Genomic DNA, 26958 nt, shown 5'->3' with positions numbered 1-26958 from the left:
GAGGCTGCACCTGCTGCCTCCCAGGTGTATGTCAGCAAGAAGCTGAGATCAGAAGCAGAACCGGGATTCAAATCAAGCACTCTAATATGGATGCAAGCTTCTTAACTGTAAATCAGTCACTAAGCCAAATGCTTGTCCCACTATTTCATGCTTTTCTTTTAGGCTCTAAATAATGCTCCATTTTGAAAACGTACTATAGTTGTTCCTTGCCTTTTTTTTTTTTTTCTAAAGAGTCTAATGTGGTAGCTGGTTAAGTCTATAATGGCTACTATTCAAAACAAATAGTAATATCAGCTAGATATAACCTACAGGTAGAACACTAAGGCTCTGTACAGTTAAGTGATCTGACCTAGGTCTCAAATCATGTGTGGAGTCAGGCTTAAGAATTCTAGATCCTGAAAACCATTCTATACCCTATCCCAAACCCCCAACACTATTAATCGACCTGCTGGTAAGGATATGGAACCCTCACATCTGTAAGCTGTACAACAGGGCTGCTAGAAGCCCCAAAAGAACCTAGTTAAACCTTAGTCAGCCACGGCTGAGAAAGAACTTCTAAGATCAATCTCATTCACAACAGTTACCAAAAAAATCAAATATCTTGGAATAAATTTAATTAAGGATGTCAAAGATCTCTACGATGAGAATTACAAAACATTAAAGAAAGAAAAGAAGACACAAAAAATGGAAAAGTCTTCCATGTTCATGGATTGGAAGAATCAATATCATCAAAATGTCCATACTACCAAAAGCAATTTACAGATTCAATGTGATACCAATCAAAATACCAAGGACATTCTTCTCAGATATAGGAAAAAAAATATGGAAACACAGGGGACCTCAAATAGCTAAAGCAATCTTATAGAACAAAAACAAAGCTGGAGGCATCACAATACCAGATTTCAAGACATACTACAGGGGCCAGTGCTGTGGCATAGCAGGTAAAGCTACCACCTGCAGTGCTGCCATCCCATAAAGATGCCGGTTCGAGACCAGGCTGCTTCACTTCCAATCCAGCTCTCTGTTGTGGCCTGGGAAAGCAGTAGAAGATGGCCCAAGTGCTTGAGTCCCTGTACCTAATGTGGGAGATCTGGAGGAAGTTCCTGGCTTCTGGCTTCAGATTGGTGCAGCTCCAGCCATTGTGGCCATCTGGGGAGTGAACCAGTGGATGGAAGACACCTCTCTCTCTCTCTCTCTCTCTCTCTCTGCCTTTCCTTCTCTCTCTGTGTAACTCTGACTTTAAATAAATAAATAAATATTTTTAAAAAAAGACATACTACAGAGCAGTGATAATCAGAACAGCCTGGTACTGGTACAAAAACAGGTGAACAAATCAACGGAACAGAACAGAAATGCCTGAAATCACCCATGCATCTACAACCAACTTATCTTTGACAAGGAGCTAAAACCAATCCCTGGAGCAAGGACAGACTCTTCAACAAATGGTGCTGGGAAATCTGGATCTCCACATGCAGGAGTATGAAGCAGGACCCCTACCTTACACCTTCCACACAAATCCACTCAATATGACCCGATACCATCAAATTATTACAGAACACTGAGGAAAACTTGCAAGACATTGGCATAGACAAAGAGTTCTTGGAAAAGACCCCAAAGGCACAGGCAATCAAAGCCAAAATTGACAAATGAGATTATATCAAACTGAAAAGCTTTTGGGGCCAGCACTGTGACATAGCACGTAAAGCCACCACCTGCAGTGCTGGTTTCCTATATGGGCACTGGTTAGAGTCCCGGCTGCTCTACTTCCAATCCAGCTCTCAGCTATGGCCTGGAAAAGCAGTGGAAGATGGCCTAAGTCCTTGGGCCCCTGCACCCAGCATGGGAGACCCAGAAGAATCTTCTGGCTCCTGACTTCAGATCAGCACAGCTCTGGCTGTTGTGGCCAACTGGGAAGTGAACCATCAAATGGAAGATCTTTCTTGCGCTCTCTCTCTCTCTCTCTCTCTCTCTCCTCTCTGTGTAACTCTGACTTCCAAACAAATAAATAAATAAATCATAAAAAAAAGGAAAAGAAAAGCAAAGAAATGGGCCGAAGACTTAAATAGGCATTTTTCAAAACAGGAAATCCAAATGGCCAACAGACACATGAAAAACTGCTCAGGATCACCAGCAATCAGGGAAATGCAAATCAAAATCACAATGAGGTTTCACCTCACCCCAGTTAGAATGGCTTGCGTACAGAAATCAACAAACAACAAATGCTGGCAAGGATGTGGGGGAAAAAGGTACCCTAATCCCGTTGGTGGGAATGTAAACTGGAAAAACCACTGTGGAAGACAGTATGGAGAAACCTCAGAAATCTGAATATAGACCTACCATATAACCCAGCCAGATCTTAGCAAAAAATGATAATGGGAGTAGGAGAGGGAGGAGGAAGAAGGGTGGAGTGCTCGTGGGAGGGTGGGTACAGTGGAAAGAATCACTATGCTCCTAAAGTTGTATTTATGAAATGCATGAAGTTTGTATACCTTAAATAAAAGGATTCTAGAAAAAAATTAAATTAGGTAATACATACAAAGCACCATCACCACGGGGCAGGGCGAACCTTAGTCAGTCCCTTTCACCCCGCCCCTATCCATACTGTGTTTTGTTTTTTTTTGTTTGTTTGTTTGTTTTTTTTTAAAGAAAAACAAGTAGGGAAGAGCTGGTGCTGTGGCATTACAGTTAAAGCCGCCACCTGCAGTGCTGACATCCCATAGGGGCACTGGTTTGAGTCCTAGCTGCTCCACTTCCGATCCAGCTCCCTACTAATGCACTTAGAAAGGCACCCATATGGGAGACCTAGAAGAAGCTCCTGGTTCCTGGCTTCAGATTGTCTCAGCTCCAGCCATTTGCAGAGTGAACAAGTGGATGGAAGACTTCTTTTTCTCTATCTCTACCTCTCTCTGTAACTCTTTCAAATAAATAACATAAATCTTAAAAAAAAAAAACTTAAAAAAATTTAGGGAGGCAGTATTCAGCAATAGAAATAATACAAGAATTCTAATCTGCCACCAAAACAACTTGTCTGGCTTTTGGAAGCTTTGGTTTGTTTGTTTAATTCTCAGCTTCTCCACTAGATCTCTAGCATTCTTTTTTCTTTTTTTTTTTGAAGATTTTTTTTTTTAAAAAATCATTTATTTGAAAGTCAGAGCCACAACAGCCAGTACTGCGCCAATCCGAAGCCAGGAGCTTTCCTCCAGGTCTCCCATGTGGGTGCAGGGGCCCAAGCACTTGGGCCACCCTCTACTGCTTTCCCAGGCCACAGCAGAGAGCTAGATCGGAAGTGGAACAGCTGGGTCTCGAACTGGTGCCCATATGGGATGCTGGCACTGCAGGTGGCAGCTTTACCCGCTATGCCACAGTGCTGGCCCCAGCATTCTTTTCTATCAAAACACCATGCATCACTCAATGGCAAACATATTGTATCCTGATGCACACCCTCCACCTCCCTATCACAGTCCACAGGAAACCAATACACAGTGGTGATCCTCACACACCACAGAACCTGATTCACTTTCACACAGGGGTTGAAAACTCACTCATAATAAACATGCAAGCTGGCGATTACACTTTGCCTATGTGTGTAATCTGATGATCACCTACTGCCAGGCAGGGGATATGCGTGAATGAAGCGGGCCAGGTATGAGATAATGAGAAGAGATGGAGACTAAGGTCAATTGGAGGGAATGCCTTGTCTAAAGGCAGTAATGAATGAATTGCTTTTATTGCTCAAAGTCAAACAAAATCTCTTTGCTGCTGGATAAAGCCCTGGGCCAACACTTTTCAACCCCTAGACAGTAATTACACTCACTGAACTGTAGTCCCCAGGAGAGGAAAGCGGAATTAGACACCTCTCAGAGAATTTTCCAAGGACAGGAAGCAAATCAAAAAGGATTTTAGATAACCAGAAAACTCAAGTGGCTTTCTGGCCAATCAAACTTTTACTATAATGAAAGGGCTGGGCTATGACTTTAGTGGGAAGATGCACAGATGCAAAAGTAGGTGATCAAAGGGGGAGCGAGAAGAATTTGCCAACACAAAATAAGGAGGCAGATAACTAGATGCAAAACATAAAGGTGAAAATGAAAAATTTAGTAATCACATATCCCATAATTATACCTGCTCTAACAAAACAGCTTACAGCACCTTACAATTTAATCCCCATATGTAAAGCAGGATGACTGGAATCAGTTTCTCTACCACTGAACTACAGCTGTCTAGGGTTTAAGCAGCCAGAGAATGGAGCTCACAAAAAAAAATTCTCATTTAGAATGAGTAGACTCAGGAATGCTCTATATCACCTAACTAATTTCCCTAGTTAGATGAACTGTGACTTAGACTGAGGAATAAGGGCATCTCTGGGTTCTGTGACTCTGTGGGCAAATATCTCTGCCTTTCTGTAGTAAAACATCTTTACTGGTGAAATAAGGAGATTGGAGTAGAACAGTGGTTTCACACTTCCTAGATTATGATGTGCATTGGCTTTCACTGTGTTTTGACCAGTACACAGGTATTTTTAACTTACATGAATGTTTCCATGACAGTGCTGATCCTTTCTAATGTGATGTTTTATGGCGTTTTTCATTTTGTTTTATTAAAAATAGTTATGGTCTATTCAGGTCCAAAAAAAAAAAAAATGAAAACTACCTGTTGAAGCCGTCCCGGGAATTATACTAAACAGAATGTCATCAGACGTAAAATCCAACCAGAACACTTAAACTAACATTTCCTACACTTAACTGGTTCTTGTGTGGGCTTTTCAAAATAATCTTTACGTGATTAAAAAAAAGAGAGAGGAATGGGAGTTGTGGCATGGTGGTCAAGCTGCAGCTTGGGGTGCCCGAATCCCTAACTGCAGTGCTGGGATCCAGTCCTGCATCTGCTGCCACTGCACCTTCCTGCAGATGCACCCCGCAGGCAGCAGGCGCACTGATGGCTCAAGCATGTGGCTCCCTGTCCTGGGACCTGCAGGCATCTGGGGCATGAACCGGCAGATAGAAGGTGTGTGTGTGTGTGTGTGTGTGTGTGTGTGTGTGAGAGAGAGAGAGAGAGAGAGAGAGAGAGACTCTGCCTTTCAAATAAAAATAAATTTTAAAAATTAGTGGCGGGCGCCGTGGCTCACTAGGCTAATCCTCCACCTGCAGCACCAGCACCCCAAGTTCTAGTCCTGGTTGGGGCAATGGATTCTGTCCCGGTTGCTCCTCTTCCAGTCCAGCTCTCTGCTGTGGCCCAGGAAGGCAGTGGAGGATGGCCCAAGTGCTTGGGCCCTGCACCCGCATGGGAGACCAGGAGGAAGCGCTTGGCTCCTGGCTTCGGATCGGTGCAGCACACTGGCCACAGTGCGCCGGCCGTAGTGGCCATTTGCCGGGGTGAACCAACGGAAGGAAGACCTTTCTCTCTGTCTCTCTCTCTCTCACTGTCTAACTCTGCCTGTCAAAAAAATTTTTTTTAAATTAAAGTTATAAACATATGGACTACTTAATTTCTCAAGAACTCTGAGTGAACTCTAAAGGAAAAATGATGGTACTATTTTCCACAAACATTTCCCAAATGATGACTTTTTTAGTATAAGTAATCACATGCTTATGTAGCACTTCACACTTAGTAAACTGTCATACTCTTTCAAATAAGAATCCTACAACATAACTGTCATTAATTCAGATAGGGAAACTGAGGCACGTGGTGACTGATGACTTATGAAATGTTACCCAGTTATCTGAGAGTAAAATGGGGGCTGGGATATCGGATCCTATTCTTTGGGAAGCTAGTCTATATGAAGCTTTATTAACTGAACAAAAGCTAGAGCCCACTTCTCAAGGCCAACTTTCCCGGGACTGACGGGAGACCAGGGGGTATCCAGGAGGTCTGACTGAGGAGGGGCACATGGGGGTGAGGAGGTGGCCGAGGGCAGAGACGTCCTTTTGCTGTCCTCAGTCTCTGGGAACAGTAAACTGCCAGGGGAAAAAGTCAGGCCTTTGAGGTGCAAGGAAGCAGAGTCATCCGGGCAACAAACTGAAGGGGTCAGCATGAGCGGAGCCAGAGGAGCAGCGAAGGTGAGAGCGGCACAGCCAGATGAGGTAGGGGCAGCTCGAGGAGTCTGCATATGACACTTTCAGTCCAAGGAGAGTTAGCAGGGCGCTGGAGCAGAAGTGCAGCAGCTGGGACTTAAATCAGAACTCACATGGGATGCTGGCATTGCAGGTGGCAGGTTAACCTGCTATGGACGTCACAATACTGGCCCCAGGCGGGCTGTTCTTAAAGGAACTGTGCAGGGGCAGTGACTGGTACAGTGTAGTTAAGATGCTGCTTGGGACACACGCATCCTCTACTGATGTGCCTGGGTTCGAGGAGCAGCTCCACTTCTGATTCCAGTTTCTTGCTAATAATGCGCACCCTGGGAGGCAGCAGGTGATGGCTCAAGTGGTTGGGTTCTAGCCAACCACCTGGGAGACCCAGATGGAGTTCTCAGCTCCCGGCATCTGCATGCCCAAACATGGCTGTTGTAGGCAGGCATCTGGGGGAGTGAACCAGCAATTGGGAGATCTGTGTCTGTCTCTCTCTTTTTCCGTCTCTCAAAACTGGGCAGAGCTGGATAACAAGCTCTAATATGCCACAGCCAAGACACTCTCTCTGACTTCATGTTTATGTAGTTTAGCAAAGTGGAATGGACATCAGCAACATTTGGACTAGTAAAATGTGGCATTCCCATGGGTTTTTAAAGGAATAAATCATAGCAAACTTTACTCACTAGTCACTAATATATACAGTTTGATTTAAAATTTTTATTCACTAGCAGATTTATTATACTGCATAAAAACTACATAGCTATTTTTCTTTTAAAATAGAGCACAAATGACCAAAATCTATATGCAAAGGGATTGGAGAAATAACATCATCAACCACACAGAGGGGTTTGAAAATCGGACTCCCAGCTTTCAGAGCTGCTCCCAGGAGTCCTGGCTGCCCCTCCCCCATCACGTAAGCCCAGGGCTCAGTCAGTAGGACTCTGTGCAAGTGACACAGCCATCGCTTCCACTTAGTCCCCACAGGCCTAATGCATGTGATGCTGAATCTACTTATCTCAGTGGGCAGCACAGCCTCACCCAGAGTGGTTATGTTCTGGGCTTTGTAACAACAAGATGTCAGGGGTTTTGTGGTTGTTGCATCATTCTCCAGCACCTTATTTCCACTCTGTGCTGAGCTGGCAAAAGCACTCAATCAACGCAGCTCTGCTGGGCTTACCCTTCAGATGTCCCGGCGGCAGGACGCCTGCACAGCACGCACTGGCAATGTGACCTCACTTCAGTGACACAGAGCTGTCTCGTCATCCCACTTTCTCAAAGTCTCCCTGTCTCTCTCTGGCCTTGTCCCTCCCTGCTGCATTTTCCTTACTAAATCTTCCCAATGACATTTTTCAACCGATGGACACTAGGACCTAGGACCATCCTGAGCCCAGAGCGGAGTGTAATCTCAGTGCTGTCTGCAGATCCTAGGAAACAGACTTAACTGTTAGTGGCACCTAGCCTCTCCCTAGTCTACTCTGCTTAGATGTTGCCATTGAGAAGAGACCACCATTTCCATCCCTCCAAAAGAATTCCGTCAATTTTAGAATGGCAAGTGTGATGGACCTGCTTGGAGAAAGCCAGTGTATTTGTCACCTGGTGGACACAGAGGAACGGACCCACTCATGTGCAGGCTGTTAGCACTGCTACAAATCAGAGGGCAGAAAGCACCTCTAGGAAAAGAGAATAGAATACAGTGAGTGGAAAAGGGGAAGTGACAAAAAGTACAATGTTTAACAAGCAGCTTTTCTTGGTAGTTGAAGGTGCCCCTTTCCTAAAGGAGACTCCCTGTACCAGGAAGGAATCCTTCCTACACAGGGGTGCATGCCTACACTTCACGGGGTGTTTGTTTGTGTGACAGCTATACTGTCATAATTTTAGATGGTTAAACCTCTGCTCCAGGGTTTACAGAAGATCAGAGCACTTGTCACTCTTGGTGCAGGCAGAGTGAGATAGAGTGGTTGAGCAGTTCATTTTTCTTTATAATTACACCCCATTAACCTTCCACATGAGAGCTCCCCTGTGCTTTCTTAGCAGCAGCACCAACTGGCTGCATTTGATAAGGCTCTCCGGAGTCTGCAAGACCAGCACACGCCACAAAAGGAGCACGTTCAGACTGCCGACTTAAGCAGATGCTGGACGCAGCTCCAGTGCTCCCTGGCACACAGATTCAGCTCAATTATACATGTGTGAACAAACACAAGTCAAAAACATAAAGCTGGAAACCAGCAAAGAAACAATGAGGGTTTTATTTCAATCAAAAGTGATTTTTAAAAATCTTCCAATAATCTTCACACTATTGCTCCAAGTTTATTACTATATTTCTAACCTTCGATAATATGGCATCCTATAGGAAATATTGGATATAGTGCTCAACATAATAAAGCTTACCAGGTAACACAATTACAAGGTGATCTATATTATAATTAGATCACACTGGTGTCAACAAGCCACATGCTGTGCAGGTAATTTATTTGCTAAAGTATTTCTCCTTATGTGTTGCTCAGAAGCTCACTTGAAAAAACAAACTGGTTAAGAACTAGCGCGAAGTCTATCTCTATCCTTCTTGACAGTGGCCTCACGAATGATTTCCTTTTTTTGAGCGTGAGAGAAACCTATTCCATTAATAATGTATTTTCCTGGAGTTTTTAACACAGTGCCAGGAATGCTACTTTCCATATGCACAGAGGGAGATTAGTGCTTTTCTATCCTGAGCAAAGGCTAGGTGAACATGCTTCAGCAGATAAAATGAAAGCCAATTTGGGAAGTAGGTGCTGGCACAATTAATCTTGAACAGGATCCCAATTATTTGAGGAACAAAAGGTCCCTCTATTTATACCTTGCCTTAACCAATCGTACTCACATCCCTCACAGCATTTCAGAGGAAGGCTTCCACCATGGGAGCTTGGGTCTCTACATGCATCCCTAACCACAGTTATCCAGGGAAGGTCAACAGTTATCCCAACAATGCTGCTCTCTGCTAATTTACCTTTTTTGGGTACAGGTGTTTGCAATGAGGATGTTAAGTCTATGATACAGCATAATCTGATAATCAGAGAATTAGAGAAATTCGAATGGTATACCATTTCATTCATCAAATGCCCTATTTCTAAAACTTTTCTAGAGACACAAAACTATCACAAACTTGCTTTTGAAAATTAATGAGACGCTTAGTACTTCTGAAAGTGTTTGGCAGAGAAATGTTTACATTTACATTTTGAAGAAGGATCGTTAGATCTGGGAATTCTATTACATTCTTCCTTCACCCTAGGCTTGATGTATGAAATGGAAGGATTTTTTCCATGAATATTTTTCTTTCTTTTTTTTTTTTTTTTTTTTTTTTTTTTTTTTTTTTTTTTTTTGGATAGGCAGAGTGGATAGTGAGAGAGACAGAGAGAAAGGTCTTCCTTTTGCCGTTGGTTCACCCTCCAATGGCCACCACGGTTGGTGTGCTGCGGCCGGCGCACCGCGCTGATCCAAAGGCAGGAGCCAGGTGCTTCTCCTGGTCTCCCATGGGGTGCAGGGCCCAAGTACTTGGGCCATCCTTCACTGCCTACCCAGGCCACAGCAGAGAGCTGGCCTGGAAGAGGGGCAACTGGGAAAGAATCCGGCGCCCCGACCGGGACTAGAACCCAGTATGCCAGCGCCGCTAGGTGGAGGATTAGCCTAGTGAGCCGTGGCGCCAGCCTCCATGAATATTTTTCCTTTGCTTAATAACACTACTGGTTATTTTTATGACACTTACCACCACATTATTATTTTTAAAAAAATCTTTTTTCTTAATCCAAAAATTAGATGTGTACTTGCGACTACACGGCCTAAGCTTTTTAAAAAGCCAGCATCAAAGACATCGATTCAACACTTTCTTGCGGCACACTGTACGCTGCAGCATTCAGCAGAACGATGTCAAATGACCATAGGCTCAAAGATAAAGCCGTCCTGTTCCTTCAGGAAACAGCTCCTAGAAATGCAGGCTTCTCCATGGCCAGGTTCAGTGATGGTCAGATTCCCCTCTGCCTGATAATGCATGTTTTTCATTTCCCAATCAATAGAATTTCTTACACTAAATGCTTGTTTTTCAGCCTTAAAAGTTGCAGACAAATTAAAATTCCACTTTCGGTGACCATGCTAAGACTCCAGCGAAAGCCAGTTTACCTGTCTGGGATACATCTCTTCGGCTCATTGTGGGACCATCTGTTTGTGTGCTGCTTGTCTCATGGTGCAAATCAACCTGCTGCTGGCCAGACCTGCCTCATGCTGCAAATGCACTCTGCAGTTTCAGACTCCCTCCCCTGCAATAGGTGCTCTTATCAGAATCTAAAACTACCACTTCAATCAACTAGAGTCAGACCTTATTCTACTGCTCTTGTACAAAAAAAAAAAAAAAAAAAACTCCACCACAAGCCACGTGCAAACAGGTCATCTCTAAACCCGGGGCTTGGGAGAAGGTGGCAGCACAGAGCTGCTCCTACCAACACATGTTAGTACCATCAGCAATCAGCCTGCTACCCAGGAATATCCCCGGGGTACTGTGGAAAGAAGCTAAAAAGATTACTGAATCCCAGTGGACAACAGGATGAACTGCAAATATAAACCGTTCTGGTCTTCTCTGTTTTAAAAATTGGTAACTAATTCATAGCTGGGTCTTCCATCTGTGTTAATAGCATTCAAATTTAAATCAGTATTAGAAAAGGTTCTTAAACCATCCTTTGAATCATCCATAACTACCCATTTGCTCACTACTTTGCATACACTCTACAAATCACTCTCTCCTCACATACATGAAAGGGTGTTAGGATGCTGAAGTGTGGTGGGCAGAATAGGTATATTTAATAAATATGCCTACCAAGTATACAGCATTATAGTGGATGTTGTCATATAATATCAAAAAGAAGTTTATATTCCTATTCTCTAAGTTTATATACCAGGGCTGGTGCTGTGGCATAGCAGGTAAAGCTGCCGCTTGCAGTGCTGGCAACCCATATGGGCACCAGTTCTAATCCTGGCTATTCCTCTTCCAATCCAGCTCCCTGCTGAGACGCCTGGAAAAGCAGCAGAAGATGGTCTAAGTCCTTGGGCACCTGCACCCATGTGGGAGACCCAGAAGCTCCTGGTTCCTGGCTTCAGATCGGCCCAGCTTCAGCCATTGAGGCCATTTGGGAAGTGAACCAGTGGGTGGAAGACTCTCTCTCTCCCTCCCTGTCTCTGCCTCTGCCTCTCTATAAAAAAGCTTTTCAAATAAATAAATGATTTTTTAAAAAAGAACTTTATATACTTAAGTCAGGAGACAGAAGATGTATATGCAAAAGTACTATTACACTTTTTTTAAAAAAGATTTTATTTACTTGAGAGGTAGAGTTACAGACAGTGAGAAGGAGAAACAGAGAGAGAGGTCTTCCTCACTGGTTCACTCCCCAGATGGCCACAACGGCCGCAGCTGAGCCGATCCAAAACCAGGAGCCTTGGGCCATCTTCTACTGCTTTCTCAGACCACAGCAGAGAGCTGGATCAGAAGAGGAGCAGCCAGGACTAGAACTGGCACCCATACGGGTTGCTGGTGCTGCAGGCAGAGGATTAACCTACTGCACCACAGTACTAGCCCTGAACTATTACACTTACAGAGTATTAACAGGCAAAAATATTGGAATATTTAACAACTCTGTAAACAGAGGGGAGAGCAGGAAACAGAGAGCAGGGCCACAAATGGAAGAGAAGATGACAACTGAGGACAGCCTACATTTTCAGCAATGCTAACCCCAAGGAAAATTTGAGATTAAAAAAGATGAATTATCAATAATGATGCAAATTATTACTTTATAGAAATGGAATAAGGCAAGTTTCCATTTCAGTAGTTAATTTTGTTTCCTAAGTAACTTAAAATGTACCCAGTAAGAAAGCACTGGGCTTTCACTGGGCTCTGTCCCTTATGTTGCAAAGGCCTGTTCTAGGCTGAGTGTTTGGCCTAGCAGTTACGCTGCTGGTTAGGAGGCCCACATAACACATCAGTGCTTGGGTCTGATTCCCAGCTCTGGCTTTCAATTCCAGTTTCCTGTTGACACAGACTCTGGGAGGCAGCAGTGACACTCAAATAGTTGGGTCCCTGCAACCCACATGGAGACCTGGATTGAGTTCCCAGGTCCCTATTACAGCCACTGGAAGCACCTGGGAAGTGACCCAGTGGATAAAAGGTCTGTCTCTTGAGAACAAACTGTTCTTTGAGATTAGACTGTAATATTAATCTACCTTATTTCTAATAAACATGTCAAAATGCAAGCTTATTTTGAGAGGGCAAATTTTAAGTAGGTCCATAGAAGAACAAATAATTTATAACTTATAGGGAGTTATTGGACTGACAGAAAGAGAAAGAACTTTGCTGATAATGTGTACAAGAAGACACAGATCTGAAAAGATCAAATATGCTTTTTACTTGGTGATAGACGAGACAACAGCACCTACACGAGAATTTCTGGATCTTGGTGGGTAAGAAATGCATTAGGTATGTATGTATGTATGTATGTATTTGAAAGTCAGAGTTACAGAAAGAGAGGGAGAGACAAAGAGAGGTCTTCTATCCACTGGTTCATTTTCCAGGTGGTAGCTATGGTCAGAAGCTTCTTCTGAGTCTCCCACATGGGCAGCAGGAGCCCAAGCACTTGGGCCATCCTCCACTGCTTTTCCCAGGCCACTAGCAGAGAGCTGGATGGGAAGAGGAACAGCCGGGACCCGAACTGGTACCATATGGGATGCTGACATCGCAGGATACGGATTCACCCACTGTGCTACAGCAGCAGCCTCCACTAGGTTTCATTTTGTTCAAGCCCTAGTGTTTCCAACAGACACAGATACCTTAACTCCTCCCCTGAGGCTGAGTCATAGCCCTCTCTGCTAAGGGAAAATCACAATCTGCTGCAAGGCTGACAGAAATATGACATTCAAAAAACACTAGCAACAGTTCCAGGCTTTTTTTCTTTCTCTTTTAAAGTTAATTTATTTGAAAGGCAGTAACAGAGAGACAGAGACAGAGACCTTCCATCAGATGGCTTACTCCCTGAACAGCTGCAATGGCCAGGATTGGGTCAGGCCAAAGCCAGGAGCCAGGAGCTTTACCTGGGTCTCCCACATGGGTGCATGGGCCCAAACACTTGGGCCATCCTCCACTGCTTTTCTAGGCCATTAACAAAGAGCAGGATCTGAAGTGGAACAGCCAGGACTCAAACTGGCATTCCAATATGGGATGCCAATGTTGCACCCAGGTGGTGGCTTAACCCACCACAGTCTTTTTTTTTTTTTTTTTTGACAGGCAGAGTGGACAGTGAGAGAGAGGGAGACAGAGAGAAAGGTCTTCCTTTACCATTGGTTCACCCTCCAATGGCCGCTGCGGCCGGCGTGCTGCGGCCAGCGTGCTGCGACTGGCGCACTGCGCTGATCCGAAGCCAGGAGCCAGGTGCTTCTCCTGGTCTCCCATGCGGGTGCAGGGCCCAAGCACTTGGGCCATCCTCCACTCACTCCCAGGCCACAGCAGAGAGCTGGACTGGAAGAGGAGCAACCGGGACAGAATCCAGTGCCCCAACCAGGACTAGAACCCGGTGTGCTGGCGCCGCAAGGCAGAGGATTAGCCTATTGAGCTGCGGCGCCGGCCAACAGTCTTTTTTTTTAACCTAGTCTTTTACTTTATTATTATTATTTTTTATTTGGGAGGCAGAAAGACACACACACACACACACACACACACACACACACACGGGTGAGGGGGAGATTCCTTCCCAAATACCCAAAATGGCCCAGGCCAGGTTGAGAGTCTGGTCTCCCACACAGGTGGCAGGAACTCAGTGACTTGGACCCTCACCACTGCTTCCCAGAGTCTGCACTGGCAGGAAGCTGGAGTCAGAAACAAGAACTTGGAACTGAACCCAGGCACCCAGATACAGGTGGGCTAAACACTCACCCCAACATCTCGAGTCTCTTAAAACAATGACAAATGGAAACAATGATCTTGGAGAGATTCTAGTTTTTAAATTAAACTGGAAAATTGAGGTTTGTATATTAATCCTCTCAAGTGCTTGATACTTGAAAAATAAAACAAAAAGCATCAAATTAAAGTGAAGGCAGCAAAATGTAAAGAAAGTGACATATTTTAGTATGAAGAAACCGCTAAATCATTTGCCATACTATGCTACGAAGATAAGATAAATCATTCACTTCCACATTACATGCCAAGGACTATAGTGCTATTAGGAAAACATATTCTCTCACCTTTAGCTCTAACAGCAGCTAAACCTTATCTCTTACTCATACTCCGTCAGGACTTGCATCCTCTCGCACTGAGACATGACAACACACACGACACCTCTGAGCCCACTGCTGAAATGACCGTCAGTTAGCTGAGATAGGGGAGACTAAAGATGAGTAAGTACACTATTACCAGAAACTAGGTAACAGACCGTGGATGTTAATGACTTTATAATGTGTTCCTTCTGAAAAACAGTGAAGAGATTTTTAAAATGACCAAATACCCACTGAATAATTGCCTACTGAATACTATCCCTCTGAGGTGTTCCTATTAGGATTTAAACATATGTCAGTTTCTCACTCTGTCTCACATTCTGCTGCCATTGTTCATGTTATTTTCTATATTAAAAATTTAGGTTAAAAGTTTCAGGAATCTAGGTTAAAAAAACTTTTACACTTCACGCTTTGAGTAATGTCACATCAATAGCTGAACAAATCGTGACCATAAGACTGAGATACTTCACTAATGCAGCTGAAACACAGCAATACACTGAAACGTCACAGGAGTCTAAAGAGAGAAAGAAACATGAGCCCTGTACGGTTCTAGTACAGAATCTGGACAGAATGTAAACTGAAAAACATCAAGGTCAAGTCAAGGCTTCTGTGATCACAGGGTGACAGGAAAAGGGGCTCTCAGATGTCCTGTCACCAGGTCCAATGACAGACTGTTAGATAATGCCATACTGGCAAAATTCTATTCTAATAAACTATTTCCATCTGTGTAACCAGTGAGCCTGTAGGTTCTAGTGAGACAAAACCACACTGATCTGACTTAGGGAATAAGAAACAAGACTAGTACTGGAATTCCAAGTTGTGGCGACTAATTGCTGCTTCTGCCACATGTACCAGAGCTTCAGTGAGACCAGCTACTCACACAGGGAAGAAAACAAAAACACGGCTTGCTAACGCTGCAGGTTTGGGTAAGCGCAGTGCAGAAAGAGAATTAATTCCATTCTCCTAACTCCAGCTTACATTTTAAAAATTCCCTCAGTATCTTGCCAGATTTTTAAGAGACGGCTACACACATCAGAGTTAACTGGTATGATAGGCCATGGGAGAATAAAGCCAATAAGAAATCTTTCTGCTCTGCACTTCACAGGGCTGTCACTCGTACTAGAAAAACGTCACTTTGAAGCCCTGTTTGCATTCCATTTTTAACTAGAGGGAAGAGGATGGAGGTCTTTGGTTTCTATGACAACCCAGATGGGCCATAATACAAGATACTTACAAATGTTCAATTGCAGGGATGCCAAATCAAATTAAGGCAGAGTTAGCACTACTTCATAAAAACTAGATGGGGAGAAAACAAAATACTCAAGGCAGAATGATGCCATTTCTAGAAGTGGTTCTGAAGGATGAGAAAATATAAGGAACAGAGTGACTATTTTTAGTAAAAACAAATAAAACAGTAGAACTAATATATAAAAATAAAGCACCAATTTATATGAGTAAATGCTTTCATTAAAATCTGACTACTGGAAAATTACTACCTCACTTAATGGTTAAAAAAGTCCTTCTCAAATAACATGAATTTCATTAGTGATTTAAATCATTACAATCTGGCACACGGGGCCGGGTTTTAATGGGAAGTTGAGTGACTTTTTCCCGTGCTCCATCTTCCTGCTCTGTTTCTGTAGCTGTCTGTCCTAACTGGGCCACGCAAACCTGTAAATTCCTGGAATGGCTAAGCCTCAGGAAGCAACTCATTTGTAACTTGTGCTTGTTACAACCTGTGAAGATGTTAAGTTTGCAACAGTAATTTACTGCATCTCTTTCTAGTTATAAATGATGATTTGTGTGAGAACAACACCCAGCAAATAACTCTAGCTTTTAAAACACAATCTTGGGGGTGAGGGCTGGGGAGGGACTACTCACATATGGTCCTCTTTAGTTGAAGGGGAAAACCACTTTATACTCAAACTCAAAAATAATAACTTAATAAGGGAATTGGTTTAGATCACAGATCTTACCACTGGGGAAACGGGTGTCTCATACCCTTAATAATATTAAAGGGACCAACCCTCCCAAAATGTACATGTATGCAACATACATACACACACACACACACACGCATTCTGCACATATTTCAGGGAATTTCGAGACAATCTTCCTTAGTTTACATACTTACTCAAATTCCTTATTTGTAATAATGAAAAATGTTAGTCCCCAAACAAAGCAAGTATCATTTAATTTCTTTTTAGTTAATTTCTTTTTAAAGATTTATTTATCTCACAGGCAGAGTAGCAGAGAAAGAGATCTTCCCTCTGTTAGTTCATTCCTCAAATGGCCCTAAGGTCAGGGCTGGGCCAGGCCAAAACCAGGAATGGGGGACTCCACCTGCGCCTCTCAGGTGGGTGGCAGGCTCCCAAGCACCTGGGCCATCCTCCACTACCTTCCCAGTTGCACTGGCAGGGAGCTGGATTGGAAGCGGAGCAGCTGGGACTTGAACCAGCATTCTGAAATGGGATGCCAGTGTCACAAACAGTGGCTTAACCCGCTGTACCAGCCAGCCCCCACCTGATGTTTTTAACATTAAGTAGACTGGGGGTACCTTTTCATTTAAAATATAGTTCAAATAAAATTAATCAAGTGGATACATCTGTTACATAAATTTTGCTGAAAATTAAGTATGATGATTTCCAACTCTTTTGGGCTTAGCACATCAGGTAAGTTTGTTTCTGTGCCTCTTCTTCTGCCCTACATAGCACAAACCCATTTTAAATCATTTTGAGACCTGAGACTGAAAAACAAGAAAGACAGTTTCTTCAACAGGACCTTTTTAAAACGCAAGCTATTTCTTGGCTTGAAAAGAAAATCTGTTCACGAAGATTTCCATCTCTAAACAAAAATGGCCTTGAAAACGTCCTGGCCACACGGGACAGAGAAGCAAGCGCGGGCTAAGGCTACAAGGTTGTGAAATGCACATGCTGCTTTTCTTCTGCTCACTCAGCTCCTCAGCGTTAGCGTCTCCTGTTACAAAATGAGGGTCCTAAATTCCCTCCCGCATACCCCACTAAAAGGAAAAAAAAGATAAACCTTTCATAAAATTCAAGAGTTTGAGAAACGGCTGTGGTTCTCACCAGGAGGAAGACTAGCACTCACACAAGATTAAAAATAAGAATGATCTATTACGTAGAACAGGGGCAAAGACGGAAGGCTGAGCGCGGCTCAGCACACCGCCGAGCACGAGACACTTAATCTGAGCGGTTCTGGCAAGGCCATGCACGCAGGCCCAGGCAAGTGCCCTTAAAAGCTTCCTTAGACTGCAGACATTTGCCCTTCATCAACTGCTTCCTATGCCAGGATTTCCTTTTTGAGTGTTGCAACCCAATATCCTTCACCCAGGCAACCACAGCCTATTTTGGAAAGGTTCCCTATTTCAGAAGTCTCAGTTCTGTTTCCATTTAGAAATGTATCTTTATGAAAATATGTATCATCCCCAGAACAAAATGCTTTGATATATTAAGTTTCAGCTGTAAATGATATTTTTAGAAAAGCGGTAATTTCAGAATCTCTGCATCAAAATTACAGAGTTGTGTTTCTTTAATGGATCCACAAAGCAGAGAATTTAAAAAGATACACCAATGAATAAAAATCTCTCTTCTTTTTTCTCTATCCCATTATATTTTAAAATAACTGAATTTATTTTCCTTAAATTTTTTAAATCATCAAATTATGCACACAGGTAAGCTATTTCATCTGATATTCATCTTCATAAAATCAAATAACAGTGAAAAAGAAGAACTCTTAACAACAGTCAATTTTCTAAGAAATGATCTGACACTATGGATGATATTTCTGTATAACTAAACAGAATAGATCTGAGATGTCTTGGACATAGTAAAAATTTTTACTTTTGGTCAAAAGAAAAAGATTTTACTTTAAAAATAAATCTATCTCTTAATACCATTTTCCAAAAACCTTTTTGAAAACAGAAAACACTTACATAGGTAAACATTCACTTATGTATTTGAAAGGCAGGGTTAGAGAGCAGGAGAACTATAGAGAGCCAGAGAGCTGGAGCTCTTCCATCTGCTGGATCACCCAAATGCCCACAGCAGCTGAGCTGGGCCCGGAGCCAGGAATTCCATCCAGGTCTCCCACAGGGGTGGCAGCAACTCAAGTATTCAAGGCATCCCCTGGCGCCTCCCAAGTGCATCAGCAGGAAGCAGGATCGGAAGTATAGACAGCACTTCCATATGGAACGTGGGTGTCCTAAGTGGGAGTTTACTCTGCCGCGCCAACATCCATCATTTCTAATATGAAATAAGGGACACTGAGGAGTAGGGACCGAGAGAAAAATCCTTGTTCTAAGATCATTTAAAATTGGTTTAAATTATCTTTTTATTTATCTGAAAGGCCGAGAGCTCCCACTCTCTGGTTCACTCCAAATGCCCACAATGGCTGGGGCTAGGCTGACGCCAGAGCCGGGGTCAGGATCACAATCCAGGTCTCTCACATGGGTGGAAGAACCAATTACTTGAGCCTTCCCTGCTGTCTCCCAGGGTCTACACTGAAGGGAAGCTAGAATCAGCAGCTGGGGCCAGGAATTGAAACCTGGCACTCCACTGTGGGACACAGGCGTCTGAATTAACTAGGCTAAACACCCTCTCCTAAGATTATTATTACTATTTTTTGGACGGCAGAGTGGACAGTGAGGGACAGTGAGAGAGAGAGACAGAGAGAAAGGTCTTCCTTTTCCGTTGGTTCACCCCACAATGGCCGCTGCGGCTGGCACGCTGTGGCCAGCGCACTGCGCTGATCCGAAGCCAGGAGCCAGGTGCTTCTCCTGGTCTCCCATGCGGGTGCAGGGTCCAAGCACTTGGGCCACAGCAGAGAGCTGGACTAGAAGAGGAGCAACCGGGACAGAATCCAGTGCCCCGACCGGGACTAGAACCCGGGGTGCCGGCACCGCAGGCAGAGGATTAGCCTATTGAGCCACGGTGCCAGCCTCCTAAGATTATTTTTAAAACTATTTAAAGTGGCCAGCGCTATGGCATAGCAGATAAAGCCACTGCCCGAAGTGCCGGCATCCCATATGGGTGCCAGTTTGTGTCCTGGCTGTTTCACTTCTGATCCAGCTCCCTGCTAATGGCCTGGGAAAAGCAGCAGAAGATGGCCCAAGTGCTAGAGCCCCTGCTACCCATGTGAAAGACCTGGAAGAATCTGGGCTCTTGGCTTTGGCCATTGTGGCCACCTAGGGAGTGAACCAGTGGATGGAAGATCTCCCTCTGTCTCTCCTTTTTCTGTAACTTTTTCAAATAAATCTTTTCTTAAAATTTATTTTTAAGGAATACAAATTTCATAAGTACAACTTTAGGAATATAGTTATTCTTCCCACCATACCCGCCCTCCCATCCACACACCTACCCTTCATCCTCCTCCCTCTCCCCTTGCCAGTCCTATTCTCCACTGAGATTCATTTTTTTTTTCTTCATTTATTTGAAAGACAGAGTTACAGAGAGAGGTAGAGACAGAGAGAAGTCTTTCATCCACTGGTTCACTCCCCAGATGGCTGAAACGGCCGGAGCCGTGCCGATCAGAAGTCAGCAGCCAGGAGCTTCCTCTGGGTCTCTCATGTGGGTGCAGGGGCCCAAGGACCTGGGCCATCCTCCACTGTTTGCCCAGGCCACAGCAGAGAGCTGGATCGGAAGTGGAGCAGCCGGGACTAGAACTGGCACCCATATGGGATGTTGGCACTTCAGGCCAGGGCTTTAACCCACTGCACTACAGCGCCGGCCCCAAGACTCATTTTCAATTAACTTTGTACACCTAAGACCAACTCTATACTAAGTAAAGATTTCAACAATTTTTACACACACACACGCAAAACTGTTTGAGAACTAGTTTTACAGTTAACTCTCATAATGCAACTTATTGAGGACAGAGGTCCTGCATGGGGACTTAGTGCACAGTGACTCCTGTTGTTAATTTAACAATTAACACTCTTATGTATAACATCAGTGATCACCCAAGGCTCTTGACATGAGCTGCCTAGGCTATAGAAGCCTTTTGAGTCCACATACTCTCTGTCAGTATTTGGTTAAGGCCATAAGTGAAGTAGAAGTTCTCTCCTCCCTTTAGAGAAAAGTACACCCTTCTTTGATGGTCACTTCTTTCTGCTGGGGTCTCACTCACAGAGATCCTTGATGTAGAACATTTTTTGTCACAGTGTCTTGGTTTTCCATGCCTGAAATGCTCTAGTGGGCTTTTCAGCCATACCAGGAACCTTTAAGGGCTGATTCTCAGGTCAGAGTGTTACTTAAAGCAATTGTCATTCTATGAGTCTGTTGTGTGAATTGCTTCCCATGTTGGAATATTCTCTCCTTTTTAATTCTATCTATTATTATTACCAGACATTTGATCCTATTTATAGAATCACTTTCTTTTTAAAGACTTACTTATTTATTTGAAAGTCAGAGTTACACAGAGAGAGGAGAGGCAGAGAGAAAGAGAAGTCTTCCATCCGATGGTTCACTCCCCAGTTGGCCACAACGGCTGGAGCTGTGCCGATCCAAAGCCAGGAGGCAGGAGCCTCGTCCAGGTCTCCCGTGTGGGTGCAGGGGCCCAAGGACTTGGGCCATCTTCCACTGCTTTCCCAGGCCATAGCAGAGAGCTGGATCAGAAGTAGAGCAGCTGGGTCTTGAACCAGCACCCAGCGCATATGGGATGCCGGTGCTTCAAGCCAGGGCGTTAACCCATTGTGCCACAGTGCCGGCCCCTATATGATCACTTTAACACTTACTCCTATCTATATGTTCACATTTATTTATTTATTTAAATTTTTTTGACAGGCAGATTTAGACAGTGAGAGAGAAAGAGAGAGAGACAGAGAGAAAGGTCTTCCTTTTTCCGTTGGTTCACTCCCCAAGTGGCTGCTGTGGCCAATCCGAAGCCAGGAGCCAGGTGCTTCCTCCTGGTCTTCCCATGCGGGTGCAGGGCCCAAGCACTTGGGCCACCCTTCACTGCCTTCTCAGGCCACAGCAGAGAGCTAGACTGGAAGAGGAGCAACCAGGACAGGACCAGTGCCCCAACCGGGACTAGAACTTGGGGTGCCGGCGCCGCAGGAGGAGGATTAGCCTAGTGAGCTGCAGCACCAGCTTATATGTTCACTTTTAACACTTATTATGATCACTTTAACAATTAAGATGGATCTTTACCACCAAGTTTAATGGGATTTGGAGTCCCACGACAAGTTTTTAAACCATGCCCTTAGAAGGCCGTAGGAATGTATACGGAACCATATAGCTTTACAGTTACAAACTTCCTCCTCCCTCTCTTATTCCCACTCTTATTTTTTACTGAGATCTATTTTCAATTGACTTTATACACATATGATTAACTCTTTGTTAAGCAAAGAGTTCAACAAATAGTATGAAGAAAAAAAACCGAAAAAACAAAACAGAGCTGTTCCGACAGTCCAGGCAAGGGCAGCTCAAGTCTTCCTTTCTCAAAATGTCAATTTCACTACTTCATGCTTCTTTTGGGTGCTCTATTAGTTCTCACAGATCAGGGAGAACATATGGTATTTGTCCCTTTGGGACTGGCTTATTTCACTAAGTATGATGTTTTCCAGATTCATCCATTTTGTTGCAAATGACTGAATCTCACTTTTTTTAACCACTGTGTAGTATTCTATAGTGTACATATCACATAATTTCTTTATCCAGTTTTAAGCTGACAGTCATTTGGGTTGATTCCATTATCTTAGCTATTGTGAATTGAGCTGCAATAAACATGGGGGTGCAAGAAACTCTTTCATACGCTGATTTCGTTTCCCTTGGGTAAATTCCCAGGAGTGGGATGGCTGGGTTATATGGTAGGTCTCTATTCAGATTTCTGAGGTTTCTCCACACTGTCTTTCACAGTGGCTTTACCAGTTTATATTTCCACCAACAGTGGATTAGGGTACCTTTTACCCCTACATCCTGGCCAGCATTTGTTGTTTGTTGATTTCTGTACGCAAGCCATTCTAACTGGGGTGAGGTGAAACCTAACTGAGGTTTTGATTTGCATTTCCCTGATGGCTAGTGGAAAAGAAAGAAAGAAAGAAAAAACTATTTAGGGGCCGGCACTGTGGCATTGTAGGCTAACCCTCTACCTGCCACACAGGCATGCCATTTGGTCACCTGTTCATGTCCCTACTGCTCCTCTTCTGACTCAGCTCTCTGCTGTGGCCTGGGAAAGCAGTGAAGGATGGCCCAAGCGCTTGGGCCCCTACACCCACGTGGGAGACCTGATAAAGCTCCTGGCTCCTGACACCTGGCTTCACATCGGCCCAGCTCTGGCTGTCGTGGCCATTTGGGGAGTAAAACAGAGGATGCAAGACCTTTCTCTCTGTCTCTCCCTCTGACTGTACTCTATCTCTCAAATAAATAAATAAATCTCTTAAAAGACTACTTAGATCATGTAAATGATGACATTTCATGAACTCCACCATTTAATCAGTGACTATAATAGAATATCCCATAGCCTTTTCTCCAACATAACAGTTTTCAAGAACTGTGCTCCTCTGACCTCTTAACCAACAGAAACTCATTTACCTTCATACCGTTTTGCACAGCACGGAAGTATTTACTTGGTACAGCATTTACACCTGCACTGTGAGTGCTAGCTCCTGCCAGTACTGGACAGCTTCTCGTTAACCTGTCTCTTCAGGACCAAGGGGGCCACCACCCAAGGAGCTGTTTGTACATGGAGTTAATGCCCCCTGAGAAGATGACCTGCTCTCCTCTATCATTCACTGAACACCTCCACTACTTGCACTCAACATTACTCACTCTTTTATCTAGAAGAAGAAACAGAGAGAAGGAGATGAACTCCAGCACTGTGCAACAATTACTGTTTCCATTTAAAGCAGCATTTCTCTCTCATCACACAGTCTCTTAATGTAGAAGATGAGTGTGCTTAGATTTTATTTTTCTATTTTTTTTAATTTATTGATTCGAAAGTCAGAGTTACACAGTTTTTTTTTTAATTTTTTAAGATTTATTTAATTTATTTGAAAGACAGAATTACAGAGAGAGATAGAGACAGAGAGCAAGGTCTTCCACCTGCTGGTTCACTCTCCAGATGGCCGCAACGGCCGGAGCTGCGCTGATCCGAAGCCAGGAACCAGGAGCTTCTTCCAGGTCTCCCACACAGGTGCAGGGACCCAAGCACTTGGGCCATCTTCTACTGCTTTCCCAGGCCATAGTAGAGAGCTGGATCGGAAGAGGAGCCGCTGGGACTAGAACCGGTGTCTATATGGGATGCTGGTGCATCAGGCCAGGGCATTAACCTGCTGTGCCACAGCACCAGCCCCATGTGCTTAGATTTTTTTTTTTTTTTTTTTTTGACAGGCAGAATTAGACAGTGAGAGAGAGAGACAGAGAGAAAGGTCTTCCTTCCGTTGGTTCACCCCCCCCAAAATGGCCACTATGGCCGGCGCAATGCGCCAATTCAAAGCCAGGAGCCAGGTGCTTCCTCCTGGTCTCCCATGTGGGTGCAGGGTCCAAACACTTGGGCCATCCTCCACTGCCTTCCCGGGCCACAGCAGAGAGCTGGACTGGAAGAGGAGCAACAGGGACAGAATCCGGCGCCCCGAGCGAGACTAAAACCTGGGGTGCTGGTGCCACAAGCGGAGGATTAGCCTAGTGAGCCGCGAGGCCGGCCCATGTGCTTAGATTTTAACACACACCTATATACACTCATGTGCACTGACAAGTGTGTAAGTTGTGCCTTGGCATGCTCATGTCACAAAAAATCAGGCACAGTATAGTTAGGCCTTGTACATACTAAATCTTAGTTGCTTTTTTTGGTTGAAACTTCCTATGATTATACATAAAATTCTCATTTGAGATATTAACTTGTTTAACAAGCACAGAATGTCCAAACCTTGTTGTTCTGATTTATAAAACAATTATTCTGACTCCACTGGCATGTCTCAGCTTCTTACTACATACCAGTAAATGAAACTATCAGTACTCTTTTTACCATGAGACCTGAACTGCCTGTCCCTGCAGTAGTTAAGCAAACACTAAGGGCAGCACCAGCACCAACCATTCGCTCTCCATGAACAAAGAACAAAAGTATAACAGCTGTAGGGCATGCTCGAGGTCCATCATCCTACCAAGTCTGAAGACGTTCTTTACAGCCACAGGAATCTGATCATCAAGGAAGAAACACATCTAATGATATGTGGATGTGCTGAGTCCTTGGGCCCCTGCACCCATGTGGGAGACCTGGAAGAAGCTCCTGGCTTCAGATCAGTGCAGCTCTGGCCATTGCAGCCAACTGGGGAGTGAACCATCAGATGGAAGACCTCGCTCTCTGTCTCTACCTTTCCTGTCTCTGTAACTCTTCGAATAAATAAATAAATCTTTTTTTTAAAAAGAAAATTAATTCTGTTATAAGCTACATGTTTAAAACGTGCTGCTTTGGGATGACATTGTGGTGCAGCAGGTAAAGCCATCACCTGTGACACCAGCATCCCATATGGGTGGCTGGTTCATGCTCTGGCTGCTCCACTTCCAACCCAGCTCCCTGCTAATGGCTTGGAAAAGCAGTGGAAGATGACCCAAGTGCTTGGGCCCCTGCACCCATGTGGGAGACCAAGAAGCTCCTGGCTCCTGGCTCAAGCCTGGCCCAGCCCCGGCAGCTTCAGTCATCTGGGGAGTGAACCAGTGGATCAAAGACCTTTCTGTCTCTGTCTCTCTCTCTGCATAACTCTGACTTTCAAATAAAGCAATGAATCTTTTTGTTTTTAAAGAGCCTGCTTCTTATTTTCATTTGTCTTTCAATGTTTACAGAAACCCAAATAAGAATTATGATAATAGGGTAATAAATTATGAGAAAACAGTAAGTTCATAACCTTGCAGCTGGATATACAATTAGGCCAAAGGCTAAGTCAAAGCTAGAATTAACAAACACCTCATAAAATACTGTAGCTCACAGCTTTTTAGTTTAAATAAACCTGCCCTCAGGCCTTATGACCTTCCTAAACTTTCTCTAACCTCCGCAAATCATAAACAGCAAGGAAGCTCAGAGTGTACACACATCCCCTGAAGAGGCGCAAGATCAGCCGCACTGCACAGGCGGCGGGCAGCCGCTGCAAGCAGATCAGGTTATCACTTGGAGAATGCACGCCATCTAGTGGAGTCAGGGAGATTCCAGCCGAATCTATTCGGTTGGTCAGATACCTTATTTTAAAACATACACTTATATTAATTAGTGAACTATCTTAAATTCCTATTATAAGAATGTGATACTTACTTAGAATAAAATTGACACAAAAATGTTTTAAGACCTTCAATTCTCACTCGGTAGGGAATATTTCCATTCTTTCCTTCAAAGGCACAAAATATAAATCAGTATATACTAACAAAAAGTATTTCCAAAGATCTCAAAAAAAGGTCAAAACAGTAAATAACGATTTTAAAGTAACAATATCTATTATTTATTAGGTGAATAGTCCAACGCCAGGAACTTCACAAAAGTTTTCATCTTTAAAAGCCATCCAGCAAAATAATTTCACACATGATTCCTTGTTATGATAACACTTAAAATAAAGAACAACTAATGGCCGGCGCCGCGGCTCACTAGGCTAATCCTCCGCCTAGCGGCGCCGGCACACCGGGTTCTAGTCCCGGTCGGGGCGCCGGATTCTGTCCCGGTTGCCCCTCTTCCAGGCCAGCCCTCTGCTGTGGCCCGGGAGTGCAGTGGAGGATGGCCCAGGTGCTTGGGCCCTGCACCCCATGGGAGACCAGGAAAAGCACCTGGCTCCTGGCTCCTGCCATCGGATCAGCGCGGTGCGCCGGCCGCAGCGCGCCGGCCGCGGCGGCCATTGGAGGGTGAACCAACGGCAAAGGAAGACCTTTCTCTCTGTCTCTCTCTCTCACTGTCCACTCTGCCTGTCAAAAAAAAAAAAAAAAAAAAAAAAAAGAACAACTAATAAAAAGAAGTGACCTTTCAGGGTGTTATGGCACAGTGGGTTAAGCGCACACTTGGGATGCATCCCACATTGGAGAGCAGGTTTGATTTCCAGCTCCTCTATTTTTGATCCAGCTTTCTATTTTTTTTTTTTTTAAACAAAGTGCCATGTTGTTGTTGTTGTTGTTTTTAAAGATTTATTTATTTTACTTGAAATTCAAAGTTAAACACACAGGGAGAAGGAGAGGCAGAGAGAGAGAGAGAGAGAAAGAGCGAGCGAGAGCAAGAGAGAGAGGTCTTCCATCTGTTGGTTCACTCCCCAGATGGCCACAATGGCTCAAGCTGTGCCAATCTGAAGCCAGGAGCCAGGAGCTTCTTCCAGCTCTCCCACATGGGTGCAGGGGCCCAAGGACTTGGGCCATCTTCTACTGCTTTCCCAGGCCATAGCAAAGAGCTGGATTGGAAAAGGAGCAGCCGGGTCTTGAACCAGCACCCATATGGGATGCTAGCACTGCAGAAGGCAGCTTTACCCACTACGCCACAGCGCCGGCCCTGATCCAGTTTCTTGTTAATGCGCCTGGGAAGACAGGGAGTTATGGTCCAAACATCTGGATTCATGCCACTCAAGTGGGAGACACAGATGGAGCTCCTGTCTCCCAGATTCCACATGGCCTAGCCCTGGCTGTTGTGGGCA

At 44.3% G+C, this 26958-nt stretch overlaps 1 protein-coding gene across 32 annotated transcripts in view; it reads right to left on the bottom strand.

Moving 5' to 3' along the window:
- PHF21A (PHD finger protein 21A) overlaps window positions 1-26958 on the bottom strand; it is a 221043-nt gene that overhangs the window by 52566 nt on the left and 141519 nt on the right. For 2 of the 32 annotated variants that reach the window (XM_089327400.1, XM_089327397.1), the window contains exon 7: window positions 25608-25680. The exons of the other annotated variants lie outside the window; for them this stretch is intronic. The gene's annotated coding sequence lies outside the window, so the exon portion shown is untranslated. The remainder of the gene's footprint in view (window positions 1-25607; window positions 25681-26958) is intronic. 32 annotated transcript variants of the gene reach the window in all.

This window comes from Oryctolagus cuniculus, chromosome 1 (assembly GCF_051225735.1).
Source record: "Oryctolagus cuniculus isolate XC-2025 breed Fujian yellow rabbit chromosome 1, ASM5122573v1, whole genome shotgun sequence".
NCBI lineage: Eukaryota > Metazoa > Chordata > Mammalia > Lagomorpha > Leporidae > Oryctolagus > Oryctolagus cuniculus.
Note: the sequence above shows the minus strand (reverse complement) of the source record. Positions and strands in the feature narration are given on the sequence as shown.